Source organism: Carcharhinus amblyrhynchos, chromosome 32, assembly GCF_965287045.1.
Source record: "Carcharhinus amblyrhynchos chromosome 32, sCarAmb.v2.hapA, whole genome shotgun sequence".
In the NCBI taxonomy this organism is placed as follows: Eukaryota; Metazoa; Chordata; class Chondrichthyes; order Carcharhiniformes; family Carcharhinidae; genus Carcharhinus; species Carcharhinus amblyrhynchos.
In genome coordinates this window covers 11,233,403-11,244,210 of record NC_137355.1, presented here as the reverse complement: position 1 = coordinate 11,244,210, position 10,808 = coordinate 11,233,403, and positions in this window count along the sequence as shown.

Sequence of the window (10,808 nt, the reverse complement as noted above, 5' to 3'; positions counted from 1 at the left end):
GTCCCTAACTTGGACCTTTTACTATAGATTTGTAAATAGTTCTGAGAGTTAAACTTAAATTTGTTTTATTCTTGTCACAAGTAGGCTTACATTAACACTGCAATGAAGTTATTCTGAAAATCCCCTAGACGCCACACTCTGGTGTCTGTTCGGGTACACTGAGGGAGAATTTAGCACCTAACCAGCACATCTTTTGGACCTCAGAAGAGAAAATGCTGGAAAATCTCAGCAGGTCTGGCAGCATCTGTAAGCAGAGAAAAGAGCTGACGTTTACTAGTCCAGATGATGCTTTGTCAAAGCTACATCTTTCAGACTGCGGGAGGAAACTGGTGCACCCGGAGGAAACCCACGCAGACACGGGGAGAACGTGCAGACTCCGCTCAGACAGTGACCCAAGCTGGGAATTGAACCCTGGTCCCTGGTGCTGTGAGGCAGCAGCGCTAACCGCTGTGCCATCCACTAATTGGAGAGTTTAATGAAGGTTACAGTCCATATATGAATGCTCTGTCTGCTTAAAGTCCTCCTCTGGGGAGGATAAGCAAAGGTTTTCGTCACAAACTTTTAGTGGGCCTGTCGGATCTTGGGGTTATCACACATCGAAGCCTGCAGAGTGTAATAAAAATATATTTTCTTGGCAGTAACCTCTTAGTTTTGCTCCTTCCATCTCGAGGCAGGCAATCCAAGAAGGTTCAAGAATATCTCTTCACATGAGGACTGTGGTGTTTCTGGGAGAAGAACTGTCACTAATATAAGGGCCTGGCACATGTAGGATTAACGTGTGACTCAGTATAGTACCACCCACAAGACAGCACGTGTCACACATCTCTTGTGTGTACCAGCCAGCACGGAACCAATGCCTAGCTTGGACACTTGACTGTAGAGTTATAAATAGTTCCGAGTTATGTTTAAGTTTATTTTATTAGTGTCACAAGTTGGCTTAAATTAACACTGCAATGCAGTTACTGTGAAAACCCCCTAGTCTCCACACTCCGGCACCTGTTCGGGTACACTAAGGGAGAACTTAGCACGGCCAATGCACCTTAACCAGCATGTCTTTCGGACTGTGGGAGGAAACCAGAGCACCCGGAGGAAACCCACAGACCCTGTGCAGACAGTTACCCAAGCTGAGTTCACAAGAGCGGTTGAGAGTCAGCCACATTGCTGTGGCTCTGGAGTCACGTTGCTAGACTGTTAATCCAGAAACTCAGCTCATGTTCTGGGGATCCGGGTTCGAATCCCACCACAGGTGATGGAATTTGAACTCAATAAAAAAAATCTGGAATTAAGAATCTACTGATGACCATGAAACCATTGTTGATTGTGGGAAAACCCATCTAATTCATTAATGTCCTTTAGGGAAGGAAATCTGCTGCCCTGACCTGGTCTGGCCTACATGTGATTCCAGAGCCACAGCAATGTGGTTGACTCTCAACTGCCCTCCAAGGGCAATTGGGGATGGGCAATAAAAGCTGGCCAGTCAGCGACACCCATGTCCCACAAATAAATAAAAAGTTTCCAAAGGGAGAGCCACAGCCAGGCTGGCTAATCCAAGTGGATAAAAGCAGGCAATGCACCTTTGGAGTCAGACTCGATCCCACGCCTGATCTCAGCTAGAGGGCCTGGGAGATGGTACATAGACTGGTGGGTGGCACAGTAGTTAGCACTGCTGCCTTGCTGCATCGGCGACCTGGATTCGATTCCCCACTTGGATCACTGTCTGTGCCGAGCCTGCACATTCTCCCCGTGTCTGCATGGGTTTCCTCCCACAGTCCAAAAGACGCGTTTGTTCGATACATTGGCCGTGCTAAATTCTCCCTCAGTGTAACCCGAACAGGCGCCGGAGTCTGGCGTCTAGGGGGATTTCACAATAACTTCATTGCAGTGTTAATGTAAGCCTCACTAGTGACAAATGAATAAATAAACTCTTGGGAGCAGCCGCACTTTGCGTCGCCCCCACCCTCTCCGCGTGGGAAGGAGGGAGGGCACGACACATTATATTTTTGTCGCAGCAATAAATTCAAAGGGTTTGTTCACAACTTCCGGAGATGAAGCAGCTTCTTTCTTATCCTCTCGAGATGAATGTGGCTTGACTCAGTCAGCAATTGGACACTTCAAAGATCTCAGCAAGGCTGCAGATTGCTGTGGAGCCTTTCAAATGCTAATGCTGTGCCAGTTTAATATACAGTGCCACTCAAAACATCACTGCCTGCAGAAGGTGGATAACAGGATAAGTACAACTACTAATGACTGCGCACCTCCAGAGCTAAACAGCACTCATTGCTGAGGGAAGCTGAAGGAAACTCTATTGCTGAGCTCTACCTCGATAGAGAAAAAAACCCCACCCCAGACACTCAAAGGTCACCTGGCTGGACGCTGTTGGTGCGATTTGACAGAATTACACTCCGGGTTTTCCACACATCAGGAGATGTCAAAGCTCCCTGCAACTAATGAGGTCTAGTCACTGCAGCATCGCACAGCAAGGGTCCAGAACACCACAGCACTGAGCTAATGATGACATCGGCCCTGGTGTGATATTGGTTCAGAGATAAATGTTGGCCTAAACACTTGGGAGAACCCGAGTCACCCCCAGCACAATTACACACTCACTCACACACACACACACAGACACACACGTGCAACATTCACACGCAACACTCACACTCATACTGTCACACACACACATAACACACACACATTCATACATATTCACACCCACACACAAACTCTCATTCACTCCCACACACACATACACGCGTTCTCACATCACACACTCACATACACACGCACACATTCATATACACACACTCATACAGACACACACACACACTCTTGCACACACACTTTCTCACACACACACACTTTCTCACGCACACTCTCTCGCACTCACACACTCATACAGACACACACACAAATTCACATAGACACTCACGCACACTCTCACACATACACACACTCTTTCTCACAAACATGTACACACGCACTCACACACTCACTCTCACACACACACTCACACAAACACACGCTCACACGCGCACACCCTCACACAAATACACATATGCACACACACACCAACTCATACGCACACTCTCACATCACACACACATTTACATACTCAGAAACACATTCACACACACGCGCACATTCTCGCACATACACTCTCACACACACAAACACACACTCATATACACACCCGTATACTCACATACATTCACACATACTCATACACACACTCTCTCACACACACACACTCACACACACACACACACAATCATACATATACTTTTTTATGCACACACTCCTTCTCCCTCCCTACCTTCCCCCATTCCACTCTCCGCTCTTTTTCTCTCTCCTCTCGCTCCCTTCCTTCCGCCTCTCTCCTTCTTTCCCCTCCTTTCCTCCCCCCTTCCCTTCCTCCCTTCTCTTCCTCCCTCCCTCTCTCCCCTCATTTCTTCTCTCCCTTCCCTTTCTTCCTTCCCTCCCTCTCTCCCACCCTCCCTTTCTTCCCTCTATCCCTTCCTCCCTCCCTTCCCTTCCTCCATCCCTCTCCTCTTTTCCTCTCTGCCTCCCTTCCCTCCCTCCTTTCCTCCCTTTCCTTCTTTTCAAATCTGCTCCCAAAACAAAAGAAATCTGCAGCTAGAAGTTAGATGTGCCGGCCTGGTTGCACAGGTATGAAATGGGTGACCTTAATGGGTGATCACTCAAAGCCACCTGAACATGTAGACATCAAGAAATTGCTTGAATAATCCATAACAAGTGGGTCTGTACTGAGAGTCGGAGCTTTAGAGGTGATTCAAGGAGAAATGTATTCATCTAGAGGGTGGGGGGGCATTTGAAGTTCACCCTTGTAGAAACTTGGCATGTCCGCTACAACGCTCACCAACTTTTACAGATGCACCAGAGAAAGCATCCTTTCTGGTTGTATCACAGCTTGGTCTGGGCTCCTGCTCTGCCCAAGACCGCAAGAAACCACAAAGGGGGTTGTGAATGAAGCCCAATCCCTTATGCAAACTAGCCTCCCATCCACTAACTTTGTCTACACTTCCCGCTGCCTCGGGAAAGCAGCCGGTATAATCAAGGACCCCACACACCCGGGACATCCTCTCTTCCACTTTCTTCTTGTCGGGAAAAAGATACAAAAGTCTGAGGTCACGTACCAACCAACTCAAGAACAGCTTCTTCCCTGCTGCCGTCAGACTTTTGAATGGACCTACCTCACATTAATTTGATCTTTCTCTGCACCCCAGCTATGACTATAAATATAGGACGGATGTCAGAGGTAGGTTCTTTACTCAGAGGGAAGTAAGGGCGTGGAATGCCCTGCCTGCAGCAGTAGTGGACTCGCCAACTTTAAGGGCATTCAAATGGTCATTGGATAGACATATGGATAATATTGGAATAGTTTAAGTTAGAGGGTCATTAGATTGGTTCCACGGGTCAGCACAACATCGATGGCTGAAGGGCCTGTACTGCGCTGTAATGTTCTATGATCAGATCACATGAAAAATAGTCTGGTCCATAACAGCTGGACTCATTCTGCCTTCATGTCTGTTTATAATTAGGTGATGCTATGGCAACATATTAAGCTTGGAATCAAGAAAACAAAAAAGCGACAAGACCCCCCCCCCGCATCTTTCAGTGTCAGCCCAGCTGTGTGTCAACGTGGAGTAAGTAGTTTGTAATTCCTGCCTCGGTGTGCCTGACAATGTGTGGGGAGGAGGATAGACCCCCTACAATATTCAGGAGAGAGGGTACAGAAATTCTAATCTGGGAGGAGGCTGATTACAATGTGATGAGAGGGGAACCAGCCAGGGGTAGAACAGAACCAGGTCACTGACAGTCATAGACTCCCCACAGTGCAGAAGGAGGCCATTCGGCCCATCGAATCTGTGCTGACTACAATCCCACCCACCCCTTGTCTACATATTAACCCTACTAATACCCCCAGACTCTAAGAGGCAATTTGTCAAAGCTAATCAACCTAAACCAGCGCAGTTATTTAAGAGTATAGTTAACATGTATAGTAAGAAAATTAGCAAGAAATTTTATCAATTACAAACAACAACAAACACCCACTGTAATGTATAACCCTTAATGAATATATATATAAGCAGTCCCAATCAAAACCACCCTCCATAAATAACCCCTTTAAACAGTTTCAAAACATCATAGACTAAGGCTCACGTGACACTGGAAATTGAGTCCTTTGGTTGAAGTCCACAGTTCTATGGATTCACTCCAAACAGTTTGAAGAAAAGACAGCTTCCCAAAACACCAGAGAGATTCTCGTCCAGCCCCCAACAACACCCTTCAGGAAGACAAGGCTTGTTTGCAGCTAACCAACAGAATTTTCCAAAAACAACAGGGAGAGAGGGAAAACACTACTTTTTAGCTTGCTGTCCCTTCCAAAAACTTCAACTCTAACTGCAGCCAAACAGAAAATGAAACCTTAAACTCAACAAAACTTACTGCCCAAAACACATGACCGTCCTCCTAACAATGCAGGACCATAAAACTAAACCCAGAGTAAACACAGACAACCCCATTTAGGCCACTTCGGTAGCAATAAGTAGCTTAAATAGGGTCAGCCCGGCAACATAATGACATCAGCTAAGGCAGTGAACTGAGGAGCACTGACTGTGAGAGCTGCAGAGATCACGATTTAAAAAAAATCTCTTAAAGGTACACTAGCGTCACAACTGGCAGAACAGTGGGTGATCATTAAGGAAGAACTGCTTCAGGTACAAGCCATGTATAGTCCAATAAATCCCAGAGGTAGGCTAAAAGGTAGACTATCTAATTTGATTTGGTTTGATTTATTATTGTGACATGTATTAGTACACAATGAAAATATTGTTTCCTGCACGCCATAGAGACAAAGCATACCATTCATAGAGTTCATAGAGGACAGAATGTAGAATATAGTGTTATAGTTGTAGCTAGGTTGTAGAGAAACACAGAAGCCACAAGCAGGAGTAGGCCTTTCTGCCCTTCCAGCCTGCTCTGCCATTCATTTTGATCATGGCCGATCATCAAATCCTGACCCTCCCCTTCCTCCATATCCTTTGACTCCTTTAGCCCCAAGAGCTATATCTAATTTCTTCTTCAAATCAGAAAAGATTTTGGCCTCAACTACTTTCTGTGGCAGTGAATTCACCCTCTGGGTGAAGAAATCTCTCCTCATCTCAGTTCTGAAAAGTTTAGTCCTTATCCTCAAGCTATGACCCCCTAGTTCTGGAAAAATCAGCTGGGAATCGAACCCGGGTCCTTGGCACTGTGAGGCAGCAATGCTAACCATTGTGCCACCATGCTGTCCCCACTAGTGGTTGACTGAACAACCCATCCCAATAAGATCTTTTGATATCAGTTGTTGCTAAGGAAAAGGAGTCAGTCGAAATATAGCTTGGTGTAGCTCCTGCTCTGACCAAGATCGTAAGAAAGTACAAAGGATCCTGAATGAAGCTCAGTCCATCACTCAAACAAGAATCCCATCCATTGACTTCCCACTGCCTTGAGAAAAGCAGCCAGCATAAGCAAGGACCCCACACACCCCAGACATACTCTTTCCACCTTCCACCGGCACAGTGGTTAACCCTGCTGCCTCACAGTGCCAGGGACCCGGGTTCAATTCCTGACTTGGGTCATTGTCTGTGTGGATCTTGATGTGGAGATGCCGGCGTTGGACTGGGGTGGGCACAGTAAGAGGCTTCAACAGGTTAAAGTCCAACAGGTTTATTTGGAATCACGAGCTTTCAGATTGCTGCTCCTTCATCCTGTGAGGGTGTAATGAAGGAGCAGTGCAGAGCGTAGTGCTAACCACTGTGCCACCGTGCCGCCCGCAATCAATCATAGAATCGCTACAGTGCAGAAGGAGGCCATTTGGCCCATCGAGCCTGCACCAACAACAATCCCAGCCAGACCCTATCCCCATAACCCCACGTAATTCCCCTGACACTAATGGTCAATTTAGCATGGCCAATCAACCTAAACTGCACATCTTTGGAGCGTGGGAGGAAACCGGAGCATCCGGAGGAAACCCACGCAGACATGGGGAGAATGTGCAAAGACAGTCACCTGAGGCTGGAATCGAACCTGGGTGCCTGGTGTTGTGCGGCAGCAATGTTAATCACTGTGCCACCACGCCACCCAAGTAGGGCAAAAGTATTTAAGTTATCTACCTAGAGCAAGCTGCACTCTGAGGTGCTTCAATACAATTGGGATACAGGTAATATTCACTGTATACATTCATGAGTCAAACAGGCCAAGGGGGTTCTATACAATTCCACTTTCCTCAGCTCTCTGTGGCTGAAAGGCCTCTTACCCAAGCTGGGAATCGAACCTGGGTCCCTGGCGCTGTGAGGCAGGAGGGCTAACTATTGTGCCACCCTGCTGTCCCCACTAACTGCCCCAAGCCTTGATGTGTAGTCCTGGGGTTTGAACTACAACACATCGGGGGCAATTCCTCACTCTGGAAAAACAACAAGTTCCGTGCCATGCAACCTGTCCCTCGTAGAAAAATTTAAGCAGAGAATTTAATTTTGATTGATTTGATTTGATTTATTATTGTCACAGGTATGGGTATACAATGAAAAGTATTGTTTCTTGCGCGCTATACAGACAAAGCATACCGTTCATCGAGAAGGAAAGGAGAGAGTGCAGAATATAGTGTTACAATCATAGCTAGGGTGTAGAGAAAGATCAACGTAATGCAAGGTAGGTTCATTCAAAAGTCTGACAACAGCAGGGAAGAAGCTGTCTTTGAGTCGGTTGGTACGTGACCTCAGATTTTTGTATCTTTTTCCTGATGGAAGAAGGTGGAAGAGAGAATGTCCGGGGTGCGTGGGATTATGCTGGCTGCTTTCTCAAGGCAGCGGGAAGTGTAGATGGAGTCAGTGGATGGGAGGCTGGTTTGCACGATAGACTGGGCTACATTCATGCTAGTTGGCCAGAAGTCCACCGGCAATGGTCTGTACGTAACGTCCTAGGGAGTCCTATGGGAGAAGGAGATGGTGGATCCTATCAAATGGTTCCCCTGAGCAGGACGTCAAGGTCAGATATCTGGACACTTTGTCACCAGAATAACCTTCAGTGGCAGATTTTACAAGGCGTAAAAACACAAGAGGTGCAAATGGATAATATTCAAGGGGTGTAAATGGGAAAAGTGAATCTCCGCCTGCCTTCTGTCACTTATCCTTGGGGGAAGGACACGGCCGAGATGGTGCTTAACACACGGCCTGGTTCCAATTGCTGATAAGACCGTTCTAAACTGTAGTGACCTCCATAAATAAGTTTGTGTGACTGCTCCATTGGCAGTGAGGAGGAATATCTGTGTGTTTACATTGGCTGCAGTTCTCCTTGCACATAAAACCCTAGATGTGCCATAAATGAGTCTCGCCTGGTCCCTCATCAGTCCTCATTCCGAGACCACTATCTTTCTCCACCGATTTCTGTTCTCCACTGACCTCCCCCCCCCACCCCACCCCACCACCCCCACTACCACTCTCAAAGAGAAGTCAGTCCACATCCTGATGTTATCTATCCAATCATTTTGGAGCTTGCATTATCTGTTTTTTCCAAATGTTCCCCCCCCCAACACCTATTCCCAGATAGTCCAAGATATCTGACCTTAGAATAGAATAGAATCCTTACAGTGCAGAAGGAGTCCATTCGGCCCATCGAGTCTGCACCAACAACAATCCCACCCAGGCCCTATCCCCCTAACCCCTATGCATTTACCCTGTTAATTCTCCCTGGCAATTTATCATGGCCAGTCAACCTAACCCCAGCATTTTTGAACACCAAGGGCCAATTTAGCATGGCCAATCCGCCTAATTTGGAGTGTGGGATGAAACCCACACAGACACGGGGAGAATGTGCAGGCTCCACACAGACAGTGACCCAAGGCCGGAATTGAACCCGGGTCCCTGGCGCTGCGATGTAGCAGTGCTAACCGCTGTGTCACCACGGTGACGCCACTGGATTAATAATCCAGAATATGAATTCAAATCCCATTTTATAGAAATTGAATTCAATTAATAAAATCTGGAATCTCAAGCTAGGCTCAGTAATGCTAATCATGGAACTGTAATTGATTGTAATGTTCTATAGAGCAGGAAATCTGCCATCCTTACCCAGTCTGGCCTACATGTGACTCCAGAGCCACAGCAATGTGGTTGTCTCTCAGCTGCCCTCTGGAATGGCCCAGCAAGCCGCTCAGTTCAAGGGCAATTAGGGATGGATAACAAATGCCAGCCTTGCCAGTGATACCCACGTCACACAGACAAACGGCAGCACAGTGGTTAGCACTGCTGCCTCATGCCAGGGACCTGGGTTCAATTCCAGCCTCGAGTCTGTGTGGAGTTTGCATGTTCTCCCCATTTCCTCCGGGTTCCTCCGGGTGCTCCGTTTTCCTCCCACAGTCCAAAAGATGTGCCGGTTAGATGAATTGACCATGCTAAATTGTCCCTTAATTAGCAGAGGGACTCTACTTTCTCAGAAGACTAAGGAAATTTGGCACGTCCGCTAGAACTCACACCATCATTTACAGATGCACCATAGAAAGCATTCTTTCTGGTTGTATCACAGCTTGGTCTGGGCTCCTGCTCTGCCCAAGATCGCAAGAAACTACAAAGAGTCCTGAACGAAGCCCAGTCCATCACACAAACCAGCCTCCCATCCATTGACTCCAACTACACTTCCTGCTTTCTTAATTAAGGATCCCTCGCAACCCGGACATTCTCTCTTCCATCTTCTTCTGTTGGGAAAAAGATAAAAAAGTCTGAGGTCACGCACTCAAGAATAGCTTCTTCCCTGCTGCTGTCAGACTTTTGAATGGACCTGCCTTATTAAGTTGATCTTTCTCTACACCCTAGCTGTGACTATCACGCTACATTCTGCACTCTCTCCTTTTCTTCTCTATGAATGGTATGCTTTGTCTGTATAGTGCACAAGAAACAATACTTTTCACTGTGTAGTAATACATGTGACAATAATAAAATCAAAGCAAATCAGGATCAATATGTGTGGTTATGGGGAGAGGACCAGGTGGGATTGTTTTTGGTGCAGACCCAATGGGCTGAATGGCCTCCTTCTGCACTGCAGGGATTCTATGAGTCTATGAAAATTCCGTTCTGTCTGTGTTAAATGATGTTTTGTACAGATTGGAAGAACTTAGGCAATGAACCTTAAATGAGTGTATACATCAAAATGATTACAACAGAGAAAAATATTGGCTCGCAACATTTAACACCCTCAGTGCTGTTAGGGAGGGAGTTCCAGGATTGTCACTGGATATCAGTCAGTCCATGTAGTGTAGGTACACCCTCGGTGCTGTTAGAGAGGGAGTTCCAGGATTGTCATTGGACATCAGTCAGTCCATGTAGTGTAGGTACACCCTCGGTGCTGTTAAGGAATGAGTTCCAGGATTGTCATTGGACATCAGTCAGTCCATGTGGTGCAGGTACACCCACAGTGGTGTAGGTACACCCACAGAGCTGTTAGGGAAGGAGTTCCAGGATTGTCATTGCATATCAGTCATTCCATGTAGTGTAGGTATGCCCTCAGTGCTGTTAGGGAGGGAGTTCCAGGATTGTTATTGGATATCAGTCAGTCCCGTGTGGTGTAGGTACACCCACAGTGCTGTTTGGAAGGGAGTTCCAGGATTGTTATTGGACATCAGTCAGTCCATGTGATGTAGGTACACCCACAGTGCTGTTAGGGAGGGAGTTCCAGGATTGTTATTGGACATCAGTCAGTCCATGTGGTGTAGGTACACCCACAGTGCTGTTAGGGAGGGAGTTCCAGGATTGTTA